Genomic DNA, 19289 nt, shown 5'->3' with positions numbered 1-19289 from the left:
ATCCTTCTAAAAACAGAAATGGATGCTGGGGTATACAGTCAGGAATCAGAGCCAGGGATGTGAATATTACAGTAGGCAAAAATCATCTATATAATCACATTTTCAAAGATATGTATTGACATGAGAACATGTAGAGATAAACTAGATGCTCACCAGAACTGTCACATTTCAACTTCCTGAGCACACAGCTAAATTGCATTTCCCAGCCTCTTGCATTTAGGTTTTCTCATATGGCTGAATGTTGGTCAATAGTGTGAAAGCAGAGGTCATAGGTATCATTTTCAAGCATGACTTCTGAAATCTCCTATGAGATCCTTCATGCCTCCATACTAAACCTTGTCTTACCTGTTAGCCAGATCCAGAGAATTCAGTATATGACTTTGTAGCACCAGAAGATGGCGTAGCCACTAGGTGGAAGGTTCCAGGGTCTCCGAATGACTGAGTGCAAAAAATATCCCTATTAAACTATTCTCAACTATGGTTTCAGTGAGAAATACATATTAGTTATGTTAAGCATTGCAGTTGGAGTTGTTTGTTATAGCAGTTGGGATTCCTTTATTATACATAATATAGAGTTGTGTTATTTTTCAAATGTGAAAAGTATGTATTGTAACATTTATTTTAAAAAATAAAAGAAGAAAACACAAATCAAAACAGTAGGAATGGTTAACTCCAGGTGCTGGGCTTACTAGCAATTTAAAATGATTTTGTCTGGGATTTAAAGCAATTTTTAAAGTAAAATAAACTGATATTATATGCTGCAAACAAAATTTTAAGAAAAGTTCAATGGGAATGGTGTTGAGAGCTTGTTTAAATTTTATATTCTGTGTTGGTTTGATTTTTGGAGTGTGATCTGGAGCACAGAGCATAAGCTGAGTGATTAAGTTTTAAAGAGATTGAACAGAAAAATACTTCCCAAAGAATCTCCATTTGAACATTCAGGGAACTTTTATATCTGCAAGCTGAGCTCCCAGTAGATCTAGAACAACAAAGAAATATTATTCCCAAGATATAAAAGAGATTTCAGTAGGTGCATTGGAATGAAGAAAATCTTGTTTAAATATGGTTAATGGCAACTCTAAAACCCAAACTTTGGGCACTTTCAAATCAAGAGCCTGATTCGTAGTAAAGAACCCTGGCACATGGAGTGACTAGTCCAGTGAAAAAATGGTGTGGACAAGAATACAATACAGTACTTAGGATGCAGGCTTGCTTGTAAGAATAAGGCTTCCAAACGTATTGGCTTGCTTGACTTAAACAGGATCAAAGTTTGCCTTATTCATCTCCCAGAAGGGAGTCCAAGGCTGGTAGAATTATTTAACAGTACTGAAGACAGAAGCTTGCTCATTTGGTTGCTCTCCCATTTTGAGCATGTTGCCCTCATCTGCATATTTGCAGGTGACTCTCCTCCACTTCCATATTCCAGTCTATGAGAAGAGGCATAATCTAGAAATTTAACACATTGCTCTGCTGAGATTGCATTGGCCCAAACCTAAACAAACTGTACATATCTTCAAGGGAGGCTGAATAATCTTTACCTGGTGACCATAAATACTATGAAAAGTTCTCTCATTTAAAAAAGGAAAGAAAGAGTGAGTATTGGGTGTTATCGAGCATTGCGCAACACACAGAGAAGAATCCTGGGCAATTAGAACAGAGGAAAAATTAGAAAGAATTAGATGGGCTCAGAATTAACAGTAGTGGTGAAGAAAAAAAAATGAAATTCAATCTGCACTGTTTATTACTAGTAGTTTATTGTATATAATTGTGTTAAAATTGCCCTCTTTGTTAAAAGGAAAAGGTTCACAGGGTGCATTAATAACTTTTAAACTCCTGAGTGAGTGAAAGAAATCTTCAGGTTATTTCTATACTTTGATAAAGAGGATCAACTGAACTACGTTGACTCTCATCATGAGTTCTAGGCCTGCTACTTAATTAAGCAAACAGAGTTTTTGGCAGGTGCAGGAGCTGACATGGTTGTGGTAAAAATCTCTGAGCTAGGAGATTCTGAGAAACAAATAAATAAAAGAAAAGGTAGCCAGGAAAGGTAAAATAAGGAAAAGAATCTGACGCCAAGACTGCAGCTTCCCAGCCTCAGTGGTCTTTATTTAAACCCTTCTCACCCTGAAAAGATACAACTCCCTCCATATAAGACCTTATCAGCTGTATGGGAGATAGGACTTGTGAGGAGGATCCAGACTGTTCTTAGGCTCTTTTCCCCCACTCTAAGAATGGCTTCTTTGGTAGGACTAAGCTTTGGATCTGCTTTTCTCACTCCTACAAATATGGGTATTTATAGGAATTAGATGACTTTCTTGCTCACATTCATCAACCTTGACAGTCCCCCACTGATCCAAGTATCTTCCTGCTGGGCCTGCTATTTCCCTCTGCTACAAATCTTCACTCCACTCCCATGCCATTTCTCCCCTTTTCCACTTATAATTTATCTTAGTGTGACTTTTGGATAAGCTTAAGAACCACAGCAATATGTGCTCTTTAAATACAAAAGAAGAGAGTATACTTAAAAGAAAGGTTTGATTACGACAGACATTTTAAAATTCAGCCATTTCCATTTTTCAAACCTACTTGATGTGAATTGTACTGCCAGTAAAATTGTGAACAAGAAAACTTTCACAATTTGTTCTTTGGCTTTTCTTTACAAAGAAAACACAAAGGTGTTTTGGCTTTTCTTTACAAAGACAACTGGAATGAAAAAGAGACACCCAGGCCCGTTGGAACATAGAATATTCTTTAGCTAAACAGGTCCACTGAATTCTCATTAGGATGAACTAGTAATTGATATTCCAATTTATGTATTAAACAAACATGCATTGTACACCTTCTAATGACCACAAGACAACCGAGAACTTAAGTGTACAATCTTTCATGTTAAATAAGAGTACCCACATCATAGAGATTGTGAGGATTAAATGTGACAGTATGCTTAAAGAATTTAGGGCAGGGCCTGTTGTTTAGTAGGTACTCAATAAATAAAGGTTATTCATGTAAAACAGTGCTATGTTTTGGAGATTCACTGATAATTGACAAGATTCTAGGCTTTGAAAGTCTTTGATGGACCAGCAAAAAAGGGATTCAAAGATATTAGAGGAGAGTATTGAAATAAATTAAGTTGGAATTTCTAACTTTATCAATTAATAAAATCTGAATGAAAATGAAATGTCTGAAGACAGGTTTTGATAAAAAATAGAGAAAAACTGTTAGGTACGTGATGGGGAGTTGTTAAGTCTGAGCTGAGAAGACCTTGTCAAAATAACAACATTGCTGAGGGCCAAACCTGAACCTGGATATGACAACTATTTACTTCACTTTCTTGTCATTTCCTTCCTGTTATTTGTTAGGTTTTGGATCTGCAGACATTCTCAGCAATAATACAATTCAGCAATACATCTATTCTTTGAATTTATGGAAAAAGTAATTAATAAAAAATAGAAATTCTATAAATCAGAATTATATTCTGCACATGGTGATAGAGTAAGATAAAATAAATATTTAAGCACTTGAGCATTTTTAATGTTCAGAAGAATGTTTCTAATTGACACAATGATGTCCACTTCGTATTCTAGGGTTTAATATCTTAAGATGTGAGGGCTAACCACAGAGTAGTTTACTATTTGACTTTGGTATAAACAAAAGCTATTTATAGACAGTTGAATAACCAATTTAGAAATTTAAGCTTATCTCACAAAATGTGGAAAGTCAGAGTGCTTATATAAGAAAATATATGTGTATATATTTGAAATGCACATTTATATGTGTGTGTAGAGAGCCAGATTCTCATCAGGAAACCTCACAATCAAACAGAGTAAAGGAAAACATTTTGATACTGGGTCTGTTTACCAGGTGTGGGCTTGGTTAAAGGAAACCACCAAGAGATAGTGAAGCACTTTGTAGTTGGTAACTGCAGAAATCCAGGGAGTTATTGCCACCCTTAGACACAAAGAAGCAAGGTAAAGGAGCACTTCAGCTAACTGGAGATGATAGCTGTAACTATAGCTGTAGCTAAAGGAGAAGACTCAGCAAAAAGGGCCTGACTGTAGCTATGGCTTTGGTAGAGGGAACAGTTAATCCATTATGACCCTGTAGAGAGAAATTGAGGAGTATAATACCTTGCTTCTTCCCCAGCTATTCTCTATCCACGGTTCTATCTTCCTTTGGCCAAACCCAACTGGAAGACAAAGGGCAGAAGACAACAATGATGCAATTCAAGGAAGTAATATCTTCTTGTTCACTCGTACCTTTAGAAAATAATCAGTTTATTCAATCTATTTTTCCCTGTTGGATTATATTTTTGAGACATTAATATTGCCAGTTCCCTTTTCTCTTTGTTAGCATTTACTTATGTCATTGTTCCATTCTTTGTTTCCAAACTTTGTCTTTTTTTGTTTTATTGCCTTTCTTAGATATATTCCTGATATTTTTAAGGACAAGATTTGAGATTTTGAGTTTAATTGGGAGATTATAACTCATTCAAATTTACTGTCATTCCTGGTATTTTTGATACACTATTACTGCATTTTTGTTTTCTACTCATTATGTTTTCATATTATTTATTTTTACATTGTATCTTTTATTCCTCACCTTTGTTAAAATTATTTTTTTGAGCAATGTTTCTTCATATGTTTTATCTCTATTTTTAGCAGATATTGTAAAAGTTTAACAATATTTAAATTTTATTGCTCTATCAATATTTGGCCTTAAGTCAAAAAGAAGCATAGCATATTTGGAGGGCTTTGGGCTAAATAGAACTTTGCAAATTTTATGAACCAAAGGAAGGCCATAGATCCAAGGAAAGATTGGTCTGAAATGAGAATAGCTAGGTAAGCAAGGGCAATCACAATAAAAGTAGTCTGGGTGAAGTTCAGTTCTTATGTCAATGAGACAATAATTCTTCTTGACAATCAACTGTAAAATCTTGGTGGCATACAACAATAAGCACTTATTTCTGGCTCACAATCTATTAGTGAACTGAGGCAGCTCTGCTTTATGCTAACGATCTGCTCCAGATAACTCTCATCTTTCTTCTGGGACTAACAAGCTGACAGTGATGGCAGAAGTGCAAGAGGGGAAGCCCCACTGATCATACATATTCTGAACCCCATCACATCTGCTAATATCTCATCAGATAAAGTGATTCACATACCTGAAGCCAAAGATAGAGAGGGGACATTAATACCTTTGTGGAAAGAATTCTAAAATCTCATGACAAAGGGCATGAATACAGGGAAGGGTAAAGAATCACAATTTATAATTCACTCTACCACAACTTATACTTTTCACGAGTTTTATACAAGCAAATCAAAACAGATCAGGAATCGTACATCAAAGGCCTTCCTATAAGGAATTTTTACAGCTACCATGGGCCAGGTGGCAAAGTAGGTGAAACTTTGTAGGTCAAGTTAAAATGTTGGATTTTATTTTAACTTCAATGGGAATGAATGAGGGATTTTAAGCAAAGAATAAAGTAACCAATTTATACTTTAAAATGATTACTTTGGCTACTGGAATGGGGGAGGGAAGAAATGGACTATTATGGCACAGTTTCCATATTAAAGTGGCATTATGGATGGTAAAGAGTGGATACTGTGTGTATATACATACACACACATATATAATATGTTATATATGTTATTTTATGAAATGTAATGAGCATTTTGAAAAGAGAACAAAACAAGTGTACAGCACAATAATTTTCTAAATGTGAAGTACGGTTAAGCAATGTTTCTTCAAGCCAAATAGAGACATGGAACATTTTCTGCACTACAGGACACATCTTCATGCTCCCTACCATTCAGTAATCTCACAAAGTTAATGACTGTTTGATAGCTATTGCCATATGTTAGTCTTTTGCCTTTGAGCTTCATGTAAATGAATTCATACAGCATATTTTCTCTTGCATATAGCTTAATTCTCACTGCTATGTATGTGAGAGTCATCCACATTTTTTTCATGCACCAGTAGTTAATCCTTTTGCAGTGCTGCATAATGTATCATTGTATCAATATACCAGATTTATTCATTCTATTAGCTTTGAATCTTTTTGGCCACTTTAATTGATTTTATTGATTGGAGGAGTTATCTACATATTATGGATACAATCCTTTGTCAAGTATATGTATTAAAAATCTTTACCCCATTATGGCTTGAATTTAAATCCTTCAATTTGTCTTTGTATAAAATAAACTAAGAAAGACCTGAAGAAATGGAAGTCTATACTCTGCTGATGTATTGGAAGACTTGATATTCTTTAATTGTCAATTCTCCTCAAACATATGCATAGATTTTGTATAATCTAAGTTACAACTTCATATTTTCATGGAAATTGACAAGCTGTTCTATTTAGAAATGCAAAAGATTTAGAATAGCTAAGACATGCTGAGAACAAAGCTGAGAACTTATACAAACAGATACCAAAATTTCATTATAAAGCTACAGCAATTAAGACAGTGTGGTATGACACAAAAATAGAAAAACTGGTCAATCCAGAGCAGATTGCCTGGTCACATACATGCACATTTACAGTCATCTGGTTTATTGCAAATTTTCCACTTTCAATTAAGTATAGAAAAACTTGTCATTTCAATAAGCGAAACACAGCAAGTTGCTATCCTAATAGAAAATGTCAACGTTTAAACAATAAAGTTTCCAGAGAAAAAAAGAAGAATGAAGCAAATATACCTTAAACAGGTAAAGAAACACTCATCATAAAAATATTTATAAGTAAACTTTATTAACATTGGATATATTTTTATTGAAGGATTGACACGAATTTGTGATGTTAGAGTTGAGTGTTAGAAGTTTTAATCATGCAAAATGAACATGTTTTAGATATATAATGTACAGCACGGGGAAGATAGTTAAAAATACTGTATGTTATGCTTGAAATATGCTAAGAGAATGATCTTAAATTTCACCACACACACACACACACACACACACACACACACACAGTAATTATGTAGAAGTGATACATAAGTTCACTAGCTGGAATATAGTTTTACAATATATATGGTACATCAAAGTATCAAGTTGTACACCTGAAACATATATGATTTTTATATGTCAATGATGTGTCAGTAAAACTGCTAAATTTTATTTGAAGATTATTCCCAAGATTCTGGCATAAGAAACTATATCGTTGAATAAAGGGCTCACTAACTGAGGTGGGAACACTGGAGAAAAGCACATTTGATGGGAAGAATAGTGTTGCCTTCTGATATCTTGTGTTCCTTGTTTTGGTCTTTGTTCCAATTAGATTATCATCAAATATATAGCATAGGGATTTAAAAAAATCTTCTATTCTGTTTCCTCTTTGAAATTTTAGGCATTTAAGGTAGACTCTGTAGAGTATACCTGTAACTCTGAGCAGTATCCCTGGGGCCAAAACATCACAGTGGCCCTAGTCCAGATGAAAGACTCCAAGTGATTGCCTGAGCCTGAGTATCATGGCATATACAGAGATCAGGCAAAGAAATCAAAGTTACCAGATAAAATCCCTAAAGACAAACATTAACACCCATTTGTCTTTTATCTTGATAATAGTCCCTCTTTCACAATGTGGCTATAGGCCTAACTTTAAAAAGGACTATGAATCATATTTTACCTGAAAAAAATAATATTGGACTCACCTCAATGAACTTCACATCTAAGGGTTTAGCATCTCAATTTCTGGCTGCCTCAGCAGCTCACTGTTGCCTTCAAACAAATATGTCTTTGTCTTTTATGTAGTTCTTCCTAGGACAAAAACAGAAATGGAAGAAATCTTTGGCCTCATCTCTTAAAATGCTGTCAGCTCACAAAGTAAGGAGTTAGTCTGAATAAAATCAATTATGGGAGAAGAAGATTTCCATGGGGCAGGCAAAGAAGTCCTGAATGTTAGTGGAGTGTCTACGTGATGGCCAACTCCACAATTTTGTTCTATATAAGAAGCCAAATGGTAACGGATCAGTTCCATTCAAAATCCCAAGATGTGGCAGGTTTAATGAGGGTTCATATCCTTCAAATCTACTTATAAGGTTTTCATTTAGGTACAATGAATTTATGGGTCTTCCTCCAAAGTGAGTGCAAAAAAAGTGGTTCTGGGTGACACAGAGTTTGATTCACAAATGGGATTAAATCATCTGGCTTTGAAGGCTACTGACTTGAAGAAATATGTTAGCTTGCATAGAATTCTGTTGTCTGTGTTGTATAAGCATATTCTTATCACTACGAAACATCATGTTATAAATGTATTATTTCTTTGTTTATTACATGTCTCTCTTTCCTAACTACAGCTCTACGGACAGGATATTTCTGTTTAGTTTGCTGATATATCAATACCACTCAGAACAATAACAAAAATGTAGTTGATGTTCAGTAAGCATGTATTGAGTAATGGATCAATTTATCTCTCTTTACTAGTAAGTCTAACCTTTTGCTTTTTTCTGACCTCATTCAATCAATAATCAGTTACATGTGTGCCCAATTTATACAGCACATTGTGCTGTCTATGAATTACCATGTCCTTGGCTGACCACATCTCTTTCTGTCCTCTCACCGTCTCTGATCAATGTTTATAGTGATCCTCCTTTGATCTGGCATTGCAGTTCTCAGCACTGACTTGGTGTCTTACTGTATTAATATTAGCATTAAAACTCATTTTTGCATTAGTGGTACACTATAATAGCCTCCTTGTTGGCATTTCCTTTATTGAAATTTACCCCCACCACAGGACCTTTAGAGAGAGGATACCGGAGTATCCACATTTTGACCACATGACCTTATCTCCTTAGAATTGAATGGGCCAGAGTGTAGATGTTGCCCAGGAGTATCTACGCATAGGATTCATTTTTTCTCCTTTGTCTCTCTGCCTCTCTATTTCTCTGTCTCCCCTTCTTTATCTCACTCTTGCATTTAAACAAAGAGGTTTAGTTATTTATATAAGGCCACTGAGAGTTGTCACTACAGTTTTTGCCATCATTAACAGAGCTCCAAAATGATACTTAGAGAAGAAGCCGGTGCTCCAAAAAGTTAACAGGAAAGATGTGCAGACATCTACAACCATCTGATATTCAACAAACATGATGAAGACAAGTAATGGGTAAAGAATTCCCTACTTAATAAATGGTGCTGGAAAAACTAGCTAGCCATATGCAGAAAATGGAAACTGGACCCCTTCCTTACATCTTACACAAAAATAAACTTAAAATGGAGTAAATACTTAAATGTAAAACCCCAACCTATAAAAACTCTAGAAGAAAATCTAGTCAATACCATTCAAGATATAGGCACAGGCAAAGATTTCATGACAAAATCTCCGAAAGCAATTGCAACAAAGACAAAAATTGACAAATGGGATTTAATTAAACTAAAGAACTTCTGCAGAGCAGAAGAAACAATAGTCAAAGTGAAAAGGAAACCTACAGAGTGGGAGAAAATTTTTGAAATCCACCCATCTGACAAAGGTCTAATATCCAGAATCTACAGGGAACTTAAACAAATTTATAAGAAAAAAACAAATGACCATATTAAAAAGTGAGCAAAGGATATTAACAGACGCTTCTCAAAAGAAGACATTCATTTGGCCAACAAACATGAAAAAACCCTCAACCTCATTGATCATTAGAGAAATGTGAATTAAAACCACAATGAGGTACTATCTCATGCCAGTCAGAATGGCGATTATTAAAAAGTCAAGAAACAACAGATGCTGAGGAGGCTGTGGAGAAATAAAAACACTTCTACACTGTTGGAGGGAATGCAAATTAGTTCAACCACTGTGGGAGACGGAGTGGAGATTCCTCAAATATCTAGAACCAGAAATACCATTTGACCCAGCAATCCCATTACTGGGTATATACCCAAAGAAATATAAATCATTCTATTACAAAGATACATGCACTTGTATGTTCACTACAGCACTATTCACAGTAGCAAAGACATGGAATCAACCCAAATGCCCATTAATGATAGACTGGATAAATAAAACATGGTACATATATACCATAGAATACAATGAAGCCATGAAAAGGAAGAAGATAATGTCCTTTGCAGGGACATGGATGGAGCTGGAAGCCATTATCCTCAGCAAACTAATGCAGGAACAGAAAATCAAACACTGCATGTTCTCACTTATAAATGGGAGCTGAGCAATGAGAACACATGAGCATAGGGGAGGGAATAACACACACTGGGGCCTGTCTGCAGGTGGGGTGGTGGGAGGGAAAATCATTGGGAAAAATAGCTAATACCTAGGTGATGGGTGAATACCTAGGGGATGGTATTTTAATTATTATTTTCATATAACCAAAAATAATAAGTAGTTTCTGTCTGCAATGAATGCAAACAGTAGTTCTGTTTGCATATATCAGAAATTCAATAAAATCAAATCAGTAAAGACCACTTTTGAGCTGTGGGAGAGGCTTTAATATTTTACGAGGTCAATACCTACGTGATGGGTTGATAGGTGCAGCAAACCATCATGGCGCATGTTTACTTATGTAACAAACCTGGACATCCTGCACATGTACCCCAGAATTTAAAATTAAAATTTAAATTTAAAAAAAGAAAGAAAAGACATGTAGAGAGAACCTCAAATCTCAAAGTATTTGTACTCAATGGAAGAAAGAGAGTATAATGATGAGTCTGGCCACATTTTTGATGATTGATTGTTTACAGTTTTCAAGTCTCACCCTGCACCCTCTTTCTCTTCTATGTCACACCTTGGTAAACTGATAAAGCCCTAGTGCTCCCTCCCTTCACACTGGTGGAAAGTTCAGTCATGAAACTCCCTGCCTGAGAACCCATACCCCAGCCCCACACAAACCACAATAAACTTTAAAGCCGATTGCTCCTACTTCCTCAAGTCATTTTTGGAATGGCTTGAGAGCCTGCCCTGCTCTCCCCAGAAAGCCTTATTATGTGAATGATGAATCTTTGCATAGCCTCTGCTATGTGTGTGTGGCATTATTAGTCTCAACATCTGAACTAAATTTTTGATAGAGGGTCCATTCTTCAGTGAGGTAACCACAACAGAAAGAGGGAAAGAGAGAGATAGACAGAGAGAGAGACAGAGACAGAAATTTTCACATAACATTTTAGTTACTCTAGGGCATAAATCTGCTTCATTTCATGAACTTAGATGCATGTGGGGTTGCTTATTATTCCTTATCATAAATGCTATTTTATCTAGGTTAGTTTTAAAGGGTTTCTGTGTTTCTGTTCTTGGCAATCAAATGATCCCTGATTATGACACATGATGGCTCCTCTTTTATAATAGCCTGCAGACTTTGTAAAATATTAATGATGCCTCTCCCAAAGCTCATAAGTGGCCTTTACTGATTTGATTTTATTGAATTTCTGATATACTCAAAGAATAACAGCTCATTGTAAACAGAATCTACTTATTATTTTTGGTAATATAAAAATAATAACTAAAAGATAGAAGAAAAGAAAAATATTTGCTCAAGCTGTAGATAAAGCAAAGTCAGAGAATATCTAACTCATATGTTTCCAGAGCAAAGAGTATGAAAAATGTAGAGACTATGTCATTGGAACTGAAATGGTTCTATCCTCCTGGGGAAACACACTAGAGTCATTCCTTTTGGCTGTCAGAGTTGCTGTTAATTTTGTCTGCAATTGCCAACAAAGTGTAAGAAGATGTATGAGGATGAATTATTGATTTCCACTTGGATTCTGATTGAAGTGGTTTTGCAGCTTATTTCCAAGTAACTCGTTTCATCTTCATGGCAATAAATACAAACATCAGTTTAATTTATCTCCTTGAGGTAGCACCTTTTATGACAAATTGTATTTATAAAACTAATCATTCTCTCATTATAATCATCAAATGAAGAACTAGAGTTGAGCAGAGTCTTCTAATACATCAAAATTTAGAAATAGCAACTTTCAGAAAAAAAAAAGATTTAAAGAAAGTGTACATAGAGTATACAAGGTTTTCAATACAATTAATCTCGCAGGTTAAAGAAAAAAGAAGTTTCCTGTGGAAAATATTGTTGATAGTGATTGAGGAATATGTTCCTTCACTCAAACTAAATTTTCTGGATTGTGAGAGATTTGGCTTAATTACATTAACCCTCTGTACTTTTGTGACTTCCCCCACTCCCCTAGCTCCCACCCCCACAAGAAGAAAAGCGACATCTCAGTGCTGCAGAGCTAAGCTGCAGTACTCTGAAAGCACTCAAGCTACATAGCTTTTTTGTTTGCTATGTCTGCTGAAGAGCTCTTGCACCTTCCTTCCATTTGCTTAGGAGACAATGGTTTCAAAGAAATATCTAGGATAGCTATTGGGCACAAAGTAGGCCCCTCACTGCTCAGTCGCTGTTTGAAACCTTCTGACTCCAACCTGCATGAGGATTTGAAATTTCAAGATTTGATTTAATAAGGATGGTGACAGACTCACAGCTTCAGAACAGTTCACCTATCTAAAATAGCACATTTTTACCAGAAGTCCTAATAATTGAAAACCGTTTCATATGTTCTTCCTACAAAAAGACATGCTTTCTTCTCTATCAAGCTGAGAAATGAGGCTCACCAACTTAAACACATACACATAACAAAAACTCTTATGTCTGATAGCTCATTTTAGCATCCATTCAAATGGTTTTTCTTTTAATTGAGAAGTTTTCTGGGAGAAAAATTTAATTAGGTGAGGACAGTAATCATTAAAATTTTATCTTCTAAAAGTATAAAACTCACTGATAAAAATAAGGGTGCTGCCAAATTTAGAATACTTTAATACTATAATGATGGTGTGTAAATCACTCATATCTTTAGCACAAAGGTTAAAAAATAAAACTATTAAAAATAATAGCTGCTATAATTTGTTAGGTGATATACAATATACTAATATAAATTTGGTAAATGTAAATATAACTGCACTATATAATGTTCACACAACAGTGAAATTACCTAACACTAATTTCTTAGAACATATTCCCATCTTTAAACAATGTATATGAACCTAATATCTGAGCACCTAAATATATAAAGAAAATATTAACAGATTGAAAGGGGAGATGAACTGTAATGCAATAATAGTAGGGGACTTCAGTACCCCACTTTGAGCAATGGAGAGATCATCTAAAAAGAAAATCAATCAGGAAACACTGGGCTTAAACAATACTTTAGACCAATGGATCTCACAGACAGATATAGAACATTTCATTCAACAACAGCAGAAGATGCATTCTTCTCATGCACACATAGAACATTCTTCAGGAACAAGTGCTAAGAAATTTAAGAAGATTAAGATCATATCAAGTATCTTTTCTGACCACAATGGTATAAAACTAGAAGTCAATAACAAAGAATTTGGTAAAAATTTACAAATACACAGAAATTAAACAACATGCTTCTGAGTAACCAGTGGGTCAAAGAAGAAATTAAAAGCCAATTTTTAAAATATCTTGAGAGAAACAAAAACAGAGACACAGCATACTAAAACTTATGGGATGCAGCAGAAGCAATTCTATGGGGGAAGTGTACTAGCAATAAATGCCTATATCAAAAAAGAAGAAAGATTTCAAACAATTAACCTTGTATTACACCTAAAAAACTAGAAAAACAAGAACAAACTAAGCCCAAAAGTAGTAGAAGGAAGGAGATCATAAGAATCAGAACAGAAATAAATGAAATAGACACCAGAAAAACAATAGAAAAGGTCAAAGAAACTAAGTGTTAATTTTTTAAAAAGGATAAACACAATTTAAAAAGTTTACATAGTCTTACTGAGATAAAATGAGGGAAGTCAGAAATAAAATCAGAAATGAGAGAGGAGACAATATAATAAATACAACAGAAACACAAAGGATCTTGAGAGATAATTACGAGTAGTTATACACCAAAAATTTGGATAACTTAGTAGAAATGAATAAATTCCTGGATGTATACAATGCACAAAGACTGAATAACGATGAAACAGAAAAATCTGAACACACCAATAAGGAGTCAGGCGATCAAATCCATAACAAATACTCTCCTGCCAAAGAATAGCCCAGGTCCTGATGGCATCTTGCTGAATTCAACCAAACTTTTAAGGAAGAACTAGTACCAATCTTTCTTAAACTCTTCCAAAAAATTAAAGGAGAGGTAGTACTTTGAGAATTATCTTACAAGACCAGGATTACTCTGATATCAAAGCCAGACAAGGACACTACAAAAAAAGAAAATTACAGGCCAATATTCCCGATGAACATAGATGCAAAACTCCTCAAAAAAATGCTAGCAAAACAAATTCAACAGCACATCAAAAGGATCTTTCACCAAGGTCAAGTGACACCTCACAGAGGTTAGTTTTGTGCAACATATGCAAATTTATAAATGCAACACACAACATAAACAGAATGAAGGACGAAAACCGTATGATCTCAATAAATGTAGAAAAAGCTTTAGATGAAATTCAACATTTTCATCATAAACTCAACTAATTAAGTATACAAAGAATGCACCTCAATATAATACAGGACATATAACAAAAGCCCATAGCTAACATCATATTCAATGGTAAAACCTTGAAAGCTTTTCCTCTAAGATTAGGAACAAGGCAAGGATGCCCACTTGTGACACTTCTATTTGACATAGTACTGGAAGTTGTAGCTAGACTGATTAGGCAAGATAAACGAACAAAAGTCATCCAAAGCAGAAAGGAAGAAATTAAATGCTGTTTGTTTGCAGAAAAGATAATCTTATATATGGAAAACTGTTAAAACTAATAAATGAATTCAGTAAAGTTTCAGGATACTGAATCAGCATACACAAATCAGTAGCATCTCTACAAAAACCTGTTAAAACTAATAAATGAATTCAGTAAAGTTGCAGGATACTGAATCAGCATACACAAATCAGCAGCATCTCTATATACCAACAATAAGCTATCTGGTTTTTTGTTTGTTTGTTTGTTTTGGAGTCAGGATCTGCTCATTCAGTTGCCCAGGCTGGAGTGTGGGGTGCAATAACAGTTCACTGCAGTCCCAAACTCCTGAACTCAAGCAGTCCTCTTCCTCAGCCACCTGGGTAGCTGGGATTACAGGCATACACCACTATGCCTGGATATTTTCTTTATTTTTCTTTTGTAGAGATGGGGTCTCACAATGCTGACCAGGCTGGTTTCAAACTCCTGGCCTCAAGCAATCTTCCTACTTCGACCTCCCAAAGTGCTGGGACTACAGGTGTGAGCCACAGTGCCTGGCACAACAAGCTGTCTGAAAAACAAATAAAGAAAACAATCCTATTTACAATAGATACATAAAAATACTTAAGAATAAATTGAACCACAGAGAAGAATGATCTATACACTGAAAACTATAAAGCATTGATAAAAGAAATCAAAGAAGAGAGAAATAAATGGAAATATCACTCACATTCATGAATTGGAAGAATTAATATTGTCAAAATATCCATACTACACTAAGTGATCTACAGATTCAATACAATCCCTATGAAAACTTCAATAATTTTTTTAGAGGAATAGAAGAGACAATTTTCAAATTTATGTGAAACCACAAAAGATTTCAAATAGCCAAAGCAATCTTGAGCAAAAAGAACAAGCTGGAAGTATACAATACTTCAAAATATATTACAAAACGATGGTAATCAAAAAACATAGTGCTGGCAAAAAACAGATACATAGATCAATGAAACAGAATAGAAAGCCTAGAAATAAATCCACATATTTATAGTCAGTTGATTTTTTTATAAGGGTGCCAAGAACACAAAATGGGGAAAGGACAGTCTCTTCAATAAACGGTGCTGGGAAAACTGTATATCAACAGACAGAAGAATAAAATTAGACCTTTATCTCACACTATATACAAAAATAAATCAAGACAAAATGGATTAAAGACATAAACATACCATCTGAAACTGTAAAACAATGGGAAGAAAACAAAGAGAAAAAGTTCACTGCCATTAACCCGGGCAGTAATTTTTTGGATATAGCCCCAAAAGTACATGCAACAAAAGCAAAAATAGACAAATGAGATTACATCATACTGAAAAGCTTCTGCACAGCAAAGGGTACAATCAACAGAGTGAAGAGACAACCTACAGAATGAGAAAAATAATCAGCAAATCATTAGTCTTATAAGGAGTTACTATGCAAAATTTATAAGGAATTTATAAGGTCTAAAACAACAGAATAGCAAGAAAAAAATTTAAAATGTCTAAAGAACCTGAATACATGTGTCAAAATAAGGCATACAAATGGGCAACAGTTATATGAAAAAATGTTCAATATCCCTAATTATCGAGAATATGCAAATTAAAACCACAATGATTTATCACCTCACACTTTTTAGGATGACTATTTTTTAAAAAGATAATAAATACCTGGTGTTGGAGAAAAGGGAACCCTTGCACATGGTTGGTGGGAATGTAAACTAGTATGGCCATTATGGAAAAGAGTATGGATATTCCTAAAAAAAAAATTAAAAATAGAACTACCAGATGATTCAGTAAGCCCACTACTAGGTATATATATCAAATGGAACTGAAATCAGTATTTCAAGGAGATATTTGCATTCCTATGTTCATTGTAGTATTATTCACAACATCCAAGACGTAATCAATCTAAGTGTCCATCAATAGAAGAGGAGTAAAGAAAATGTGGTATATACACACAACGGAATACTGTTCAGTCTTCAAAAAGAAGGCAGTCTTGTCATTTGCAACAACATCGATGAATTTGGAAGACATTATCTTAAGTGAAATAACCCAGACACAGAAAGACAAACACCTCATGATTTCACTTGTCTGTGGAATCTAAACAGCTGAACTCATAGAAGCAGAGAGTAGAATGATGTAGTTACCAGAAACTAAAGGATGGTGAGGGCTGGGGTGAAAGGATACAAAATTTCAGTTAAACAGGGGGAATAAGTTAAAGAGATCTACTGCACAATATAATTATTATGGCTAATCACAAGCTGTTATTTTGAAAATCACTAGGAGAGTAGATTTTAAGTGTTCTCACCACAAAAAATAAGTATGTGAAGCAATGAATATATCAGCTCAACTGAGCCATTCCAAAATGTGTGCATATTTCAAAACATCATGTTGTACCTGATAAATATATACACTTTTAATTTATCAATTTAAAAATTTAATTAGTTAAAAAACTGTCTTCTTAAATATTATCCTTTAAATTTTCTATCTTATGATTCATTTAATTTTGAGGAATTTTTAATGATATTTTTATTATTTTATATCTTGATTATTTTGTTGAAAATATTTATTCTCTTTTGTATACTGTGTTTTTGCATGTATTACCCTAGGTGTCAAGAAAAAAATATAAAAACCAGACAATTTGCTATGTTCTGAGGTAATACTGAAAAATACAATGGCTTCTATTCCTGGAGGGTACAAGAACAGAATGACCAAATTGAAAGAAAAACACTTTATGAATATATTATTAGCCCAAGACGCATTTTTCCATGCTGTTGAGCTGCCATGAGACGGCTCAGAGGGTTTAAATTGTCTTTGGTTTATGTGTTATTTTCACTCTCACCTCCCAATTAGAGCAGAACTGCCAAGCTGCAGGGAATTGAGAGGGAAAGTGGAGGTTGCTAAGAAAAGGGATGACTTGAATTATGTTATTTTATGGGACAGGAGCATCAAGCCCAGAAAAAGAAGGCTCTATGTGCTGGACTAATCTGTTGCATGAGAATGTGTGTGGCTCCCACAGTTGTGTGACTTTGGAGACATGGCGAACTCTCCGCTCTGACAAAGGGCCTGCATTTGTCAGGGGCTGTACAAGGTATGAGATACAAGGAGAAAAGAGATGCCTCTTACCTATAGATGGTTTACAATATAGCGGAGCCTATGGAAAAGAGACATTTAGGATACAAAGTGATAAATGTTATAATAAGGAGAAACGTAAAAACTGTGGAGCATGGAACAGAAACATTTACCTGGTCCTTGGAGTCAAGAAAAGCTTCTGAAAGGAGCGATGATAGGCTCACACCTGAAGGGCTTATAGAAGTTTGTTAGTTGAAGGGAGAAAGGAGAAAAGAAAGAAAAGGCAAGAACGTGACAGGCAGAAGGGAGAGCTTGGAGTCAGAGGAGTGGCATTCCATAGTGGCTCTACCATATTGGTGGTTTGACCTTTGGCAAGCACTTATCTTCTTTAAAACTCAGTTTACTTCTCTGGAAAATATGGATAATAATACTTATCTTTCAGCATTACTGAAAAGTAAATGAGATAATATATATAAAGAGCTTGATTGTTACCGAGTGATAGAAATCCAGCATCAGCCAGTTTACGTGTAAAAGGCAATGATTTACAAGGTTATTGGGATATGCCACAGAACATGAAAACTTTATGGAAGGGAGGGATATGACCGTGTCTGAAGACCAACTGCAATCAGAGATTCAAATGCCACTGGGACACTACTGCTTCTCATATCTAGTTCCATTTGCATGTAGATGGAAATAGATATGGAAACATATCTATTTATCATTTCCATATTTACTGTTTCCTCCCACTAGACACCAACTTTCTACTCACAGTAGATGAACATGGCCTCCCAAGAAGTTGGCTTCTGAGGTTTACATCTTTGGCCAAACCTTACTCAAAGAAAGTTTGCTTTTCTCAATTACAGTTCCAAAAGTCTCAGGAAAGAACTGGTCAGATTCCTACTCCATGGCCTCAATTGTGGCCAGAGAGTGAGGTCATAATGTACTCTCATGGTGGTTCCTGGAATGACTTTGATGCTGGAGGTAGTTTGCAGAAGGGGAAAAGAGCTGGAGAGGCAGTCCAGTTCTTGGTTCTTAGTAATATTAATTAAAATTTCTTATATTTGGTACATATCTACTATATATCATGCACCGTGTAAAAGTTTTAGATTCATTATCTAATAAATGTTAACCTAGGGAGGGCATTACTCTTATTATCTCTTTGTCACAGATGACGAAACTAAACTCCGGAGAAAGGGTCACTTGCTCAAGTTTCATGCAGTTAGGTGAGAAGCCATAATACCAAACCAGGATTGCCTGGCTCAGAGTTTGAGCTATTGGTTATTATGTACATTTAGTTTAATTAATGTCCCCTTCAGCCACAGACCAGAATTCTACTTCCCCTCACTTAGAGGAAGAAGTGTGTACCTTGTATAGATGGGGGAATAGCTTATTCTTCTCTCCTTCCAGTGTTTAGGCCAGCCAGAGATTGCAAGCAGTTCTATCTTGAACAAAAAAGCCAAAGCTGAACACAAAGACAGGAATTCTTTAGATGTTATAGGTCATAGAACTTTGATGTAATTCTGTTTCCTATGTCTATATTA

The 19289-nt window shown here is 35.0% G+C and overlaps 1 long non-coding RNA gene across 1 annotated transcript; it reads right to left on the bottom strand.

Annotated features, from left to right (window-relative positions):
- Positions 1 to 375: 375 nt before the first annotated feature.
- LOC105487020 (uncharacterized) lies at positions 376 to 15205 on the bottom strand. Its single transcript, XR_011610759.1, has 4 exons — positions 15107 to 15205; positions 7647 to 7752; positions 4128 to 4186; positions 376 to 979 (listed from the first exon to the last, which is right to left on the bottom strand). It is a non-coding gene; the product is annotated as an uncharacterized lncRNA (long non-coding RNA).
- Between the last annotated feature and the right edge of the window lie 4084 nt (positions 15206 to 19289).

Source organism: Macaca nemestrina, chromosome 12 (assembly GCF_043159975.1).
Source record: "Macaca nemestrina isolate mMacNem1 chromosome 12, mMacNem.hap1, whole genome shotgun sequence".
In the NCBI taxonomy this organism is placed as follows: Eukaryota; Metazoa; Chordata; class Mammalia; order Primates; family Cercopithecidae; genus Macaca; species Macaca nemestrina.
This window is presented reverse-complemented; position numbering and strand designations above follow the sequence as displayed.